Here is a 14,326-nt window from a genome sequence, read left to right as displayed (position 1 = left end):
CTGGTCCTTCAGGGGCACAGTTGCCCCATTCAGGACCAGGTGGTCCTCCACACCAGCCCACCTCCTGTCCCCCCAAAACAGTACTTCTGTCTTGTCAGGATTCAACCTCAATCCATTAGCCGCCATCCATCCTCCAACTGCCTCCAGGCAATGTCTTGAATTTTGGCCTTCTTCCTTTTCAGCATTAAAAAGCCCCCCAAGTCTGAAATCAAACAGCCGCCTTGTGTTGGGTGAAGTAATATCTCTAATTTGTGTGTACTTTTTCTTGATCTCATCACCTACCAGGTTTAAGGTCAATGGCGGTGGAATACCAAGCAGACATTAAATGAAACCGTGTCGCTAATTCAGTCCAGCGAGATATGTTTTATATCACAAAGGGATTTGTTCTGATACTCAAACAATGTATATTAATGAAATAGTCGAAAGCGATTCATTTGGTTCTCATTGAGAAGTAAAGCGTGCTGCTTCTTTTTTTAAACTGTGCTTTATTTAGGGCTAAGCTGGTAAGCGTCATTCAATAATTACAGAAGATTACAAGGAGTTTTAGGGAATTGAGAATCAGAGAGCAGTTGTATGGAACTGCAGAGTCATTTACACACCTAGATTAGGGGCTTGTTTCGGTGGTCTCAACCCAGCCAAACAACCAGAGAAGACCAGGGGGGTGTTTAGCCAGTATAAAGACTTCAAAATCAGGCCCAACAGGGAGAAAGACAGAGAACAGTTTCTTTAAAAAACAAAATAAGAAATCCCCCAAATCGAAACAAAAAGGCAAACAATTATTTGTAAAAGAACAGTGTCGTTGTTCTCGGTCCAATAAAATGGAGTAAAGGGGAAAAAACACACCCTTAAAAATCAAGTTTTAACACAGTGGAAATAAATTATAATAAATATGATATACTTTAAAATATATGTGTTCTTAAATAATTCATTGTTTCTATTTTTCTGATTCAGATTTTAAAGCAACTTTTTTTTAAACTGCTCTAAAGTCATTTACCAAAGATAAATATCGTGCTTTCCTTAAATAGTTTTCCTTGATTTTTTTTCTCTATCATTACAATTAAAAGTCCTACAAAATATGCAAATTTATTTACAGAAAAACAGAGCCAGCATCTTTTATTTTTAAACATCCCCCTGTTTTTCAAAATTCCTTGTAAACAGTTTCAGAAATTCTTCAAAGAGATTGCATTTTTTGTATTTTTTTTGTTTTTTGTTTTTATGTTTTAAATATTTTTTTAAATGTTTTTTGTGTTTTTTTTTTTAAGATTAAGGTTCTAGGCTAAACCCCGCTCCCACCCCACCCCTGTCCTGAAGGGTTCTAGAGCAAATATGGAAGCTACTGAAGCAAAAGATGATTGGAGGTTGCTGGCAACAGCTTATGGAAACATGAAAGCGTCTTAGCTGTGGTTTTCTTTTTCCAGTTTATTTTTTTCCGTCAAGTTCGAACTAACTTCCGAAAGTCTGCAAGAAGATAGCCGTCAAGTCCCCCGCCCCAGCCCCCCTTTGCGTTGCCTACAGGAATTGAGATTTTTTTTTGTTTCGTTTCGTTTGCTTATTAGTTTTATTTATTTATTACTAGCTGGAATGCTTGCAGTTTAAAAAGCTGCCGAGATTCAGCCATCTTCTCCTTTGCCCCCCTTCCCCCCACCCCCAATAAGACACAGCTTCCAACAGCAGTTGGCGGAGAGCAGGAACTGATTTCATTCTAAACTCTACAAAAGTTACAGTTCTACAACATCTTTGTGGATTTTTTTTTTTAGCATTAATGCTAACCTCTATGTATTTTTTTTTGCTTTTTTATTTTTTTTAATTTTGCTTTTTATGTCATCTAATCCTTTCCCCCCTATTATATAGGTATTTTAAACTTTTTTTTTTCTTTTTTAAATTCTGTACAGCTATTTTAGGGCAGGTGGAGTCAGAAGCATTTACAAACGTGTATTCTTTCTACTTTGCATCAGCCTTCTTGTCTTTGTCTTCTGCGCCTTCTTCTTCATCATCATCATCATCACCATCGCTTTCCATTCCAGTGATCTGCTTATTTATGTGGGTCTCTCCTTTTCCTTTGTCTGCTTTCCACAGATACCCACCTCAACCTTCCCCTTCTAAGCACTCAATCCTTACATATTATACAGAAAACCATACGAAAGTTTCATAGACTCTTAATTAATGTATAACCAAAGATCCTCCCCAAGTATCAAAGAACTATTATCTTGCCATTTTTTTTAAAAGCGTTTAAGCGGGTTTTTTTTTTTTTAGTTTTTACATATTTCATATAATTGCTCTCAAAACCTGTTATAGGAACAGCTCATGAGAAAAGGAAAGAACTTCTGTAATTTACATACAGCTACAAGTCTGCGATAAAAAGTTATGTCCTTTGGTCCCTATATAGCTAAGGAATGACAGATAAAGATGCTTAGTGACTGGTGCCATGGGGTTTCCATAGCAACTGCATCCTTGGTGGCAAACAGGCACTCCTCTTGTCAGTATCAAGGTTTGCATTTCCTGTTTGGAGAAAAGCCGCTGTGGTAACATCAATTTCACTGCAGAAATCCTAGACGATCTTGCTCCTGTCGTGATTTTGTCTGTGGTTTTTTGTCGTTGTTGTTATTTATGTTTCTGTTTCAAGCTTATGTCCTTTCGAACCCAGCTGACGTGACTTTTCTTAAAGAAATGGTACAGTCTAAACAATCAGAAAGAGAGTAAGTCTGAAGTCTTCAGCTTGACTGATATTTGCTGATATGTTAAAGGTGTAATCCAACAGTTCTCGTTCCTATATATATTTATTTAATATATATATATATATTTCTCTAAATGTGGCCCATTCAGCTGATGCCCTAAAAAGAGATGAAGAAGATCATTGCAGATTTAACCAACACACGTTTTACCAGTTAAGAAAAGAAAAGAAAAATAACCTCCAAGAAATTAAACGAGGAAGAATGAAAGATAGAGAAAACTGACAAGGGAAGAGAAGTTCAAAAGTGTATACCTAAAAAGAAAAGAAAAAAAAGAGGAAATTTAGGAGAACACCTGTTTCCAAGACAACCTTGCTCTCATTGTGGGAACTAAATGCAAATTTGGCAAAGGGGTTCAAGATCAGATCCCTAAACTGCTTTGGAACATTTTGAGAATGTTAAGTAATCCATCTCCCATAAGTGATGCAAAGTCTTGCCGGTGTTTTCCTAGCTCCTAACGGCCCCTGACTACAAGGAACTTCTGCTCACAATAAAATCTGAAATATTTACTCCACTTAAGAAACATCAATGCTGTGCCATGATAATGTGCATTCATACACAGCCTGATTTCACATGGCTCCTCGTCTGTTTGGGAGCTGGAGCCTTCAAGCGGGGCGTTCGCACGAGTGAGCTCTTCCCCGTTCACTTCAGATTATGAGACAGCGCCAGATATTGCACCCTCACTGTGGACGGGAAGCTGCTGGAGATGCCACAATGAGAGTTCTCCAGAACACTGTTCTCCAGAGCGTTCTGTGTCATGCACCTCAGTTGCCACAAAGCTTTGGATTGGGCTTCGGGGCTGCTGTGATGCCTAGGCTCTGCTAAGTCCCACATTTCTGCATTTGCCAAATATCAGGGTGCTTCCACACTGTCAAACTATGGGAGCGCTCCCCCAAGTCACTCTCCATAGACTGAATTCAGGAAAGACCCATCTACGACCCAAAACAGAAGTGTGTTGTGGAGGGCTTCGTGGAGCTCTGGAATTACACAGGCTTTCTCAGACGTAGCCATGTCTACCCTGCACACTGGAGGCTGGAAAAAGATACTGTAATTGATCTATCTTTATCTATCATCTATCTATCATCTATCTATATCTATCTATCTATCTATCTATCTATCTATCTATCTATCTATCTATTTATCTATCTATCATCTATCTATCATCTATCTATATCTATCTATCTATCATCTATCTATCTATCTATCTATCATCTATCTATCTATCTATCTATCTATCTATCTATCTATCTATCATCTATCTATCTATCTATCTATCTATCTATCTATCTATCTATCTATCATCTATCTATCTATCTATCTATCATCTATCTATCATCTATCGATCTATCTATCTATCATCTATCTATCTATCTATCTATCTATCTATCTATCTATCTATCTATCTATCTATCATCTATCGATCTATCTATCTATCATCTATCTATCTATCTATCTATCTATCTATCATCTATCTATCTATCTATCATCTATCTATCTATCTATCTGTCTCTATCTATCTATCTATCTATCTATCTATCTATCTATCTATCTATCTATCTATCATCTATATCTATCTATCTATCTATCTATCTATCTATCTATCTATCTATCTATCTACTATCTATCTATCTATCTATCTATCTATCTATCTATCTATCATCTATCTATCTATCTATCATCTATCTATCTATCTATCTATCTATCTATCTATCTATCTATCTATCTATCTCTATCTATCTATCTATCTATCTATCTATCTATCTATCTATCTATCATCTATCTATCTATCTATCATCTATCTATCATCTATCATCTATCTATCTATCTATCTATCTATCTATCTATCTATCTATCTATCTATCTATCTCATCATCTATCTATCTATCTATCTATCTATCTATCTATCTATCTATCATCATCTATCTATCTATCATGATCATCTATAAGCAAAGTGACTTTCCTCAGTTTGACCATAACAGTTTAGAATTGCACCACCCCTTCCCCAAGCTTTTGTTTTTCTACCACGAAAAAGACAAGACTCTAATTTGGGCAGCTGGGTCTGTCATTGCCTGGTAAAGCACATGTGCTCCTTAGCTTAATTTTGTGGGCCGCAAGGAGAAATTGTCCTTTTAAAAGTCCCCCCCCCCCAACTTTCTGTGGGCAGCTAAGCTGCCAGGAAGATATTTTCTTTTGCAAATGGCAGAAAGAAACACTTTTTGCACAGGTGGCTTCAAAAAATAAAATGAAATAAAATAAAATGGTTCCAACTTCCTCTCCTCTCTCTGTGTGTGCAATAAAATAAACTAAAAATGTAAAGCTACATTTCTTAAATATTTTTTTTTTAATCATGATCCAACTAAACTTGACATTTAAGGAGGATGCTTAATCATTACGGATTAGCTCTTATCTCTTGCTAGCAAGCAGGTTTCTCTTCTTATGCACTTGGTGATTTATTACATCAAGAAACTTAGAAACTGCAAAACTCCCCTCTGGTGGGGAAGGTGTCATGCGTTATATCAAACCATGCTGGCAGGTTTCCGACACTGTTGATTGAACAAACAGCAAACCGTACACAGCAGTCTAAACAATTACAACACCGAAAATAATAAGAATAGAATAAGAAATAAAAAAAGGAAAACACTCATCTAGGACCCTTTTTCAGTTGTAAACAAACAAAAAGAAAAAATGCATTTTACTTTAGAATCAGGATTTTTTTCCCTCTCCCCCAAATAACACCCCCCCTCCCCAGACAGGATGGATTTATTGAGAGTTATTGCGCTATGAGGCAAATTAGGAATTCTAATAAGGAACGTTAGAAGCCGCAGGTTTTATTTTCTAGCTTGCTTTGGAAGGTAGCTCTTTCCATTTGTAAAAACTGCTGCGATTAACTCTTATGAATTTTTGAGAGGGATTTGAAATATCTTAAGGAAGAAAGAAAGAAAAAAGATCAATTGAAAAAGGCCCCCAATTATCCATTTAAAAAAAGAAAACACAAGATTTTAGAGTGCAAGAATACCAATCACACATTTCCCCCCCTGCTTCCTTTTTTTTTAAAAAAGCTAGGAATTATTCATACATTTATAACAATCCCCCTTTCCGCCCCCGAAAGAATTAAGAATTCACGTTTCCCCTCTTTCTGTGTGATAATCTAAAGAAGCAAAAACCGCTGAACGAGAAATCAAACAACAAAGAAACCACTGCAAGCACTAAAGGAAACGAACAAATAATAGGAAATAAAAAAATAATAATTAAAAAAAATGAGCACAGCAATAAAAAACCGTGGCAGCACAAAAGTCAAGAAAGGCACATGTGATCATGACTGGCCAATCATCAACTGATACAACATCCAAGAAAAAATGCTTCAATCACGGCACCTCCACGAAACTTGACGGCATGTCATGCAACCAATTCTTAGCTTCGTTACATGGCGCCATCATGTCACACTTTCAACTTCGAGTTGATTTGAACTTACGGACTGGGGGACTGTATTCTCCACTTTCCTGTCATTACGTGAACTTTTTTCCTAGCTCAGCGCGAGACTGTGGTGGATTTGACTGGCTCTTGGTTGGTATTGTTGGAATTTGATTGAATGACAAAAGAAGAAAAGATTTTTTTTATATATATATCTTTGTATTTATATATAGTTTGGAAAAAAAAGGCGGGACGGTGGGAAGGAAAGATATAGATTAGAACGGCAAAAGAATTATGAAATCATAAGATATTTTTTGGAAAGAAAGAAAGGGGGATAAAAGAAATATAAGCACCAAAACACAGCATCGTTCCGAAAAGCTCTAATGAACACGAACAATTGAACGTAAAGAAGAAAAAAGAACCAGGAAACGGAATTAAGTAAATAAAACAGGGATGGAAGGAGCCTAGCAAGAGACACACCGACATATACAGACAGTTTGTGTGGGCACATAATAAACAGTGACCATTAACAGAACAATATGTCGTGGCAGCTAAAATAAGCATGGGTTGGATGGATGACAGCAGACGCCGGTAAGTTGGTTCGCAAAGTCTGGGGAAATATATTGGCTGCCAACCATCTCCTGTTGACCTAAAAGCAAACCTTCCCCAGCAGTTCCCATTTTTGCAGGCATCTACTGGATGGGATTGGCCTACTAAAAGACAAGGGGCCTTGTGTTGGCCAGAGACTTGATGTCTCTTTCCTCCAAAGCAGCAACATTCGAAATTTGCCAGGCGCAGTTTGCCCCTGGCTGTCAACCACTCTCGACCAAGTGACGATGCCTGGGCTAAAGGATAGTGCCTGAGCCTGACATCTCCACTATCTGGAGATGGAGATCCTAGGATCTTGACTCTTCTCATACACTAGCAACACACCCTGTAGAATTCTATCTTTGATATTCTACCTACACAATCAGAACGAATTTCAGGAACCAAAACGTTGTATTGAAAAATGCAACTTTAGAGCTGTCTGGCCAGAAATGGCAACTAGGCGTTCCATTTTGGCAGCTGTAACTCTGGTTTAAGGAGCCTTTTGGCGCCTAGCTTATATATCTCAGTTTCTAACACTGCCCCAATGGACAGCATGGACAACAATCAGGGATGGTGGGAATTGGAGTCCACTTGGAGCCCAACCACACCTGGCGAGTAAAGCAAATAAACAGGGAAGGTGTAGTCGATACCACTGAGCTATTTGTCTGCCTGTTGAACGTATGGCAGGCGTATGAATTCCAGCTCCTGCTACAAGTCCCACGATCACGCAAAGGTACCCTTCCCCAAACCAACAATTCCATTTACCCATAGGTTCTTTTCTGCATCAGTGTTCGGTTCCTACCCATGGCTTGCGCCAATCTGAGATACTCCTCTCCACACACCCCACATCCCAGCTCACAAGTTCTCTGTTCCCTGGATGTAAAAAGCAGATTCGCTTATCAAAGCCACTTCCGCCCTGCAGAGGAGGTGGGGTTGCGGGCTCCACGGCCCCACCACACACACGGCGGCTGGAGCCCAGCCCCTGTGCAATTGGGGGAATCCCTGCCCATGTCACCCCCTGGCTGGCTCTGGAGATGTGGCCTGCCCTATTTAACACAGGCGCGGCCGGGGATCTCCCTCTTTTCCCACCTACCAGCTGTTCCTGTTTCCCACCCTCCCACCCTATAAGGTTTTCGTTCCTTGACCTCGCTATGGACCTTGGTTGGTCGCCATTGAGGGGCCTGGTAGGAATTTTTCCACTTGGCAAATTGGCACCAGCCACTTGGTTTTTGCCTACCTCGTAGCAAATGGTCACAACTTTCTTGGTATTAGCAGTTAGGCATTGGTATTGTTCTGTAGATGGAAGAGGGGAGGTAGCGCCATCCCCTGCCCCACATATTGAAGGGTAGTCTGATAAAGGATTCTGGAGGGCATGGCCCTGTCCGAAGCCTATGGAGGTGAGGGCCTAAGGCATGCCCCTGAGCAGTGACCCCGGGGGAGTTCCTAGTCGATGTGCATCAGCAGGACTCCCCCTACTGGTGGTTAACCCTTCCCGGACTTCAAGCGGACGGGCTGAAGCCGGATATAGTCGGTTAGGACCAATGCCTAAGCCAATACCGCTCATCACCTGTAACCAATAAAGCTGTGGCCTTATTTAGCCCATTAACCTTAATAATTGTGTTGTGTATTTATTTCTGATGGGGGGGGGGGACACACCTGAAAGATAATCGGGAGAACTGCAAAAGAAAGTTTCTGAAAGTAAGTCAGGGTTGCTTCCCGCAAGACAATTTGAGAACGTTAAGAAGATCTCAGCTGGGTCAGGCCAAAGGCCTGTGCGGTCCAGCATCCTGTTCTCACCGTGGCAACCAGCTGCCTCTCCTGACTTGCTATTTTGCAGCAGCTGGTATCCAAGAGGCATGCTGTCTCCAACAATGGAGGCATATTGATAGGCATCACTCTAGCCCACTGCACCAGCCTGTCTCTAACTCTCTTTTAAACCCATCCAAGTTCTAATATGAAGATCGCATCTGCGTAGGATAGCCAGATGGGCCTTGCCAAGAGGAGGGGGCAGGGGGACAGCTGCCCCCCCAATCAAGGAAAACAATAGAAATACTTAAATGATGAATCATGTCGCTTCTGCCACCCCCCCCCCCAAAAAAAGTCCTGCCTTCCTCAACAAAAATCCTGGCTATGCCCATGGATAGCCGTGTTGGTCTGTGTTAGCCAAAACATCAGAAAGAAGTGGAGATGCTTAAGAATAATGCATTTGTTGTAGTGAAGAGTTTTGAGATCAGTTTGGGGGAAGCTGGCTGCATGGGAAGTGGAGTTTAGGCTGGTCCTTTACTTGGTAATAATAATAATAATAATAATAATAATAATAATTTATTTGTATCCTGCCCATCTGGCGGGGCTTCCTCAGCCACTCTGGGCGGCTCCCAACAGAATATTAAAAACACGATAAAACATAAAACATTAAAAACTTCCCTAAACAGGGCTGCCCCTAGATAAAACGTTTGCAGGCTAAATGGGGAAGGTTTGGAGAATATGAATTGGCTACTGTAACTCTCACAGACGAACTAGACGTTGTGCTGCTTCGCCTCAGTTGTGGAATGAGGTGATCAGGTGCAAAAAGGGCGTTTTAAAGACAGCTTTGCTGCAATGTTATTCCTTATGCTCACACAGACTGTTTTTGCAGTGTGTTCTTCTTTTTCCTGGGTGTTTTATCTTTCCTGCTTATTTTATTTTATTTTATTTTATTTTATTTTATTTCCTTGAATTTATATACTGGCCTACACCTGCAGGTCTCACGGCGGTTCACAGAATGAAATCAAAATATAAAACCACAAAATACATAATCCAAATAAAAACAGCAACAACCCAATAACCTCCCTTCCAAACAAAACAAACAAAAAAACCACAACACATTTTAAAAGAGAATAGGATGTCAATCAAATCAACCAAAGACCTGGTTAAAGAGGAAAGCTTTTGCCTCGCACCTAAAGGTGTATAATGAAGGCACCAGGCGAACTTCCCAGGGGAGAGCGTTCCACAGACGGGGACAGTTCCTGCTTTCTGTTTGTGGGTCCTCCTCACTCCCTCCATTGATTTCATTAAAACCCAACACATCGCAATAATTCCATGACTCAGCAATAGGAATACTTCCAGAAGATGTGACCGAATCCAAACAACCCCCCTCTGTGAACAGATGTAGGACCGTCTCTAAGATTGGACACCATGAGGCAATCGCCTCAGGCGGCAGTTGCTGTGGAGCGGGGTAGGCCTCTGCCCAACCATTCTTGCCCGAGTCCCTGGCCATTCTTCCTGGCTGGAGGACATACCTGTGTATGCCACACAGCTTGGTCTCCACCCTTTAAACTAGCCTGGTGCCTTAAGTGTGGCAAAGAATACTGCCCTGCCACCTGCGTTGTCGATGTGTGAGTCAACTGGCCACCCAGTTGGCTTCTGCATGTGGAAGGAGACGCCATTTTGTCCTTTCCCTCGGGCAGCAAAATGTCCTGAACTGGGCCTGAGCGGAATACACCATTCTGCTCACGCTATGGCAGGAGCTGTAAATGTGCCCACGGGGACCAGTCTGCCTGCCGGTATCCACTACGGTGCTCATGAAACGCCTCAGTAAATATCCCTTCAAAAATTCACAACGCACAGGGGACAGTTTGCTCTTCCTCTCAGTTCCTGTTTGAGCTGCATCAGACTCACTTGCATTGAACACATCCCCTTAAACATGCCATAGTTCAGAAAACTGATGCAAGGACTGAACCCACCCCACACCTCCCCTCCATTTTGAACAAAGGAGGAGAGTTTTGCTCTGTGACTACATAGGGCTGGTTGGTGTAAGTGCCTTTCCCCATTTCTGTAGCAGCTGGTGCAGAGTGGGGTCCTTCCATACCTTTTGTGTGTGTGTGTGTGTGTGGGGGGGGTCCTATCCCTTCCTCTCTTAGATGTTGCCGTCGTTTTGTGTTACTTCACAAACATCACATTACCCACATACAGTCATACCTCGGGTTGAATGTGCTTCAGGTGGAGTGCTTTCGGGTTGCGCTCCATGGCAACCCAGAAGTAACAGAGTGCATTACTTCTGGGTTTCACCATTCACGCATGCACAGATGCTCAAAATGACATCACGCACATGCACAGAAGCACCAAAATGCGACCCACGCACATGCAGACGCGCCGTTGCGACTTATATTCCATTCAGGATGCGAACGGGGCTCCGGAACGGATCCCATTCGCATCCTGAGGTACCACTGTAGTTTTGTGCCACATACCCACCAAAGTGACTTTGTGTTATTCCACCCCTCCCACAACAACTACTTCACTCCCAAAGCTGCTTTCAGAGGATCAATATACCATATTGGGCAAGGACATTTCTGCTCAGAAGACCCAAGTAGAGGTGTTTACTTGAATAAAATATTGGGGTGGGGGGGCTCAGGCAAGCCCCGCCGCACATAACTGATCACAAGACACATGCACACCATTTGAATTGCAACGTCCATCAACTTTGGGGGTCCCCTGAAATACTTTATCGGGGGCACACGCGAAAGGACCTCGCTCCAAGGAGTTGGCTCCCAGAGCCCAAAAGCATCTTACCAGTAACGTTCTGCACTCAAACAACCTTACTCCGCGTACTCAGGTATTTGGGAGGGCTTTCTATGGGTTACAAATCTGCCGCAGTTGCTTACATCTCTCCCCCAGTCACCCTCCCCAACCAAAACCCTCTCAAAACTAAGAGCACGCTCAGTATCTCTGAGCTAGGCTTGGCTGTGCGGAAACAAGCTAACTCTAATCTTTCAACACTCAATTAGCACGTTGGATATTTTATTATTATTTTTTGCCTGCAGCTTCAAATTACCTTCAAGGTGTATGGCTCAATTAACTAAAAATATTTCTTGACTCGTTTTTAATTGCACTAAAACTAGGATACACCTCCAGCTAGGAAGAGTAAGGTGAAAATTGGTGTCCCCATATGTTGAAGATTGATTGAAGCCTGAGATCACTCAATAAGCTTTCATAGGACTATTAATTATTAAACTTTTATTAATTTCTCCTTACATTTTTTAAAAAAAAGACATTCAAAGCCCCACTTCGTACGATGTTCCTGAAATTTAATAATTGCATCAGTAAAGCTGGGGGGCTTGTCTTAGAAACAATTTTGAGCACCTTTTGTAGGATATAAACATCAATGTGCAAGAGTTTGTTTGCTGGAAAGTGGCCACATCCATGAGCATCTTTCACCTATTTTCAGCCTGCCAATTATATATATATAATTATATATATATATATGGGATCTCTAGCTGTCGGTAGTCGCCTGAGCTTGATATGAAACTCAAAGTCCAGAGATTTGCTGAAGAGGCTCACTTGTGGGTCAAATGCAAAAACTCAGACACATTAAAACTAAGGACAACATTAGCACGGGAGAAACATAAACGGCAATTAAAATTGGCTTGTCCCATTCTTCCTCGGGTGAAGATAGCCACCACAACATATGCCGTTCTGATTATGGCAAGGAGGTCATGCCATCCAGCCTCCCCCAACCCTATAGCCATGACATGATCCATTCTCTGTAATGGACTCCAAGTAGGAAATGATGGGTAGATGGATGGATGGATGGATGGATGGATGGAGGCAGGGACAACTCAGCCATTAGACAGAATTAGGACAATAGCCTCAGGTGGCACCAGGGGGCAGTAGCAGTAGATACCACCTCCCCAATTGTTCCACCTGAGCACCCTGACCATCATCCTCAGTGGGAGATCAGAGCTATGTGTGCCACAATCTAGAGATGCGCCCGCCCAACCCCAAATTCTCCTGCTGCTGTCATGTGCAGCCTTCCCATTGGTGAAAGAAGGTTCAGCTGGCAATCATGGCAGAATGGGGAGGGCACAATTTTGTCCCTGGAGGTAGCATGTCCTCCATGCTTACTAACCAGCATTACTGCCTTTATGCAACTATAACAAGAATACTGTCCAACACTTGCCAAATTAACACACCTGTGTCACGTTACCTGTGCAGAACCCTATTTCCCTGAGAGTAAGTTTCACCGAACACATGGGACTTGCTTCTGAAAAAACACATGCAGGATTGATCTATAAATGAAGAAAGGTTTACACACACCCCTTCCTCAACTTAGTGCCCTCCAGACATTTGGGACTACAACTTCCATCAGGCTGAGTCAGCGCAGCTGTCTGGTTTATGGAGTATGGTGATGATCCCACCAAACCAACCACTTCCATAGAGCTTTGGTAACCTCACGGCTCAATTTTTATGACACGTCCTATGGAGGACTACCATTTGGCCTGGTCTATCCTTGGGCCTGGTCTAGAAGCTCCAGCTGGTACAAAACGCTGCAGCTCATCTGTTGGTGGGAACGGATTACCGCCAGCTCATGACATTGATATTTAAAAGATTGCACTGGCTGCTGATATGATATCTCAGGTTTGTTGTATTAATCCGCAAGACCCTTAACAACTTGGGGGCAGGATACTTTATGTCCCAGTCCAGTAACTGAGGCCTTTGGGGGAGTCCCTGCTACTGGTCCCCCATGCCTCAGACCAAAGCTTTGTGTCAACCAGGAGTTGTGTCTACAGTACCTTGGATCCAATTTTGTGGACTTCCCTCATGTCTGAGATCAGACAGGATCCCATTCCCTGTTGAATTTTTGGCACCTATTACAGCACACATTTTAAGTAAGTTTTCTTATTCTATGGTTAGTTTTTAAATTGATTTCATCTTTACTGCACCCTCCTAACCTAAGATGCGGGTGGTGCTGTGGTCTATAACACAGAGCCTAGGGCTTGCCGAGCAGAAGGTCGGCGGTTCGAATCCCCGCGACAGGGTGAGCTCCCGTTGCTCTGTCCCAGCTCCTGCCAACTTAGCAGTTCGAAAGCACATCAAAGTGCAAGTAGATAAATAGGTACCGCTCCGGCGGGAAGGTAAAACAGCATTTCCGTGCGCTGCTCTGGTTCGCCACAGGCGGCTTAGTCATGCTGTCCACATGACCCGGAAGCTGTACGCCGGCTCCCTCGGCCAGTAAAGCGAGATGAGCGCTGCAACCCCAGAGTTGTCCGTGACTAGACCTAACTGTCAGGGGTCCCTTTACCTTTACCTAACCTTACCATACACCTCTAGGCTTTCAAGCCTCAATATAAAAATGGTGGAAATTAAATAAACAAACAATGCTATACTTTTCAAATTCACCCACTCAGCTAACCATCATCATGTGTTGGTGTGATCAAGTGATGTATACCTGGAAGTGTGAACTGGACACTTTGCAACCCCAAATGCATATGTCATAAGCACAAGTCATAAATCTAATCTTTAAAAATAATCTTGCACATCTCGCTCCTCATATATGAATACTTTCAGATTTAGCACATGTCTCGTGGCAACAGGCAAATCAATTCTGCCTCCCTCTTGGAAACTAATCCCCAGCATTAGCACTAAAATAAATTCCCACCACCAGCATCTGGAAAGAGTTGCACTTCCTTGCAGGATGCCCATAGATTCATCCTTGAAGATGGGACAGAAGCTACAGCTATTGCAGTTGGTGGAATGCTAAACGATGGGGCATATTGAAATCATAGGATACCAATCTAACAAGGCCTGCATTTGCAGCCTATGGATAACTTAGCCCAATACAA

The 14,326-nt window shown here is 42.2% G+C and overlaps 1 protein-coding gene across 14 annotated transcripts in view; it reads right to left on the bottom strand.

The window, feature by feature from the left end:
* Nucleotides 1-465: 465 nt before the first annotated feature.
* CELF4 (CUGBP Elav-like family member 4) overlaps nucleotides 466-14,326 on the bottom strand; it is an 805,408-nt gene continuing 791,547 nt past the window's right edge. For 13 of the 14 annotated variants that reach the window (XM_083702825.1, XM_083702815.1, XM_083702826.1 and 10 more), the window contains exon 13: nucleotides 466-2,831. The gene's annotated coding sequence lies outside the window, so the exon portion shown is untranslated. Of the gene's footprint in view, nucleotides 2,832-6,201; nucleotides 6,290-14,326 lie in introns of all 14 variants that reach the window. The other variant, XR_014556189.1, reaches the window with a different exon arrangement.

Source organism: Podarcis gaigeae, assembly GCF_964106915.1.
Source record: "Podarcis gaigeae genome assembly, chromosome: 11".
In the NCBI taxonomy this organism is placed as follows: Eukaryota; Metazoa; Chordata; class Lepidosauria; order Squamata; family Lacertidae; genus Podarcis; species Podarcis gaigeae.
The sequence above is the reverse complement of the archived record's forward strand: the minus strand, read 5'-3'. Positions and strand labels throughout refer to the sequence as shown.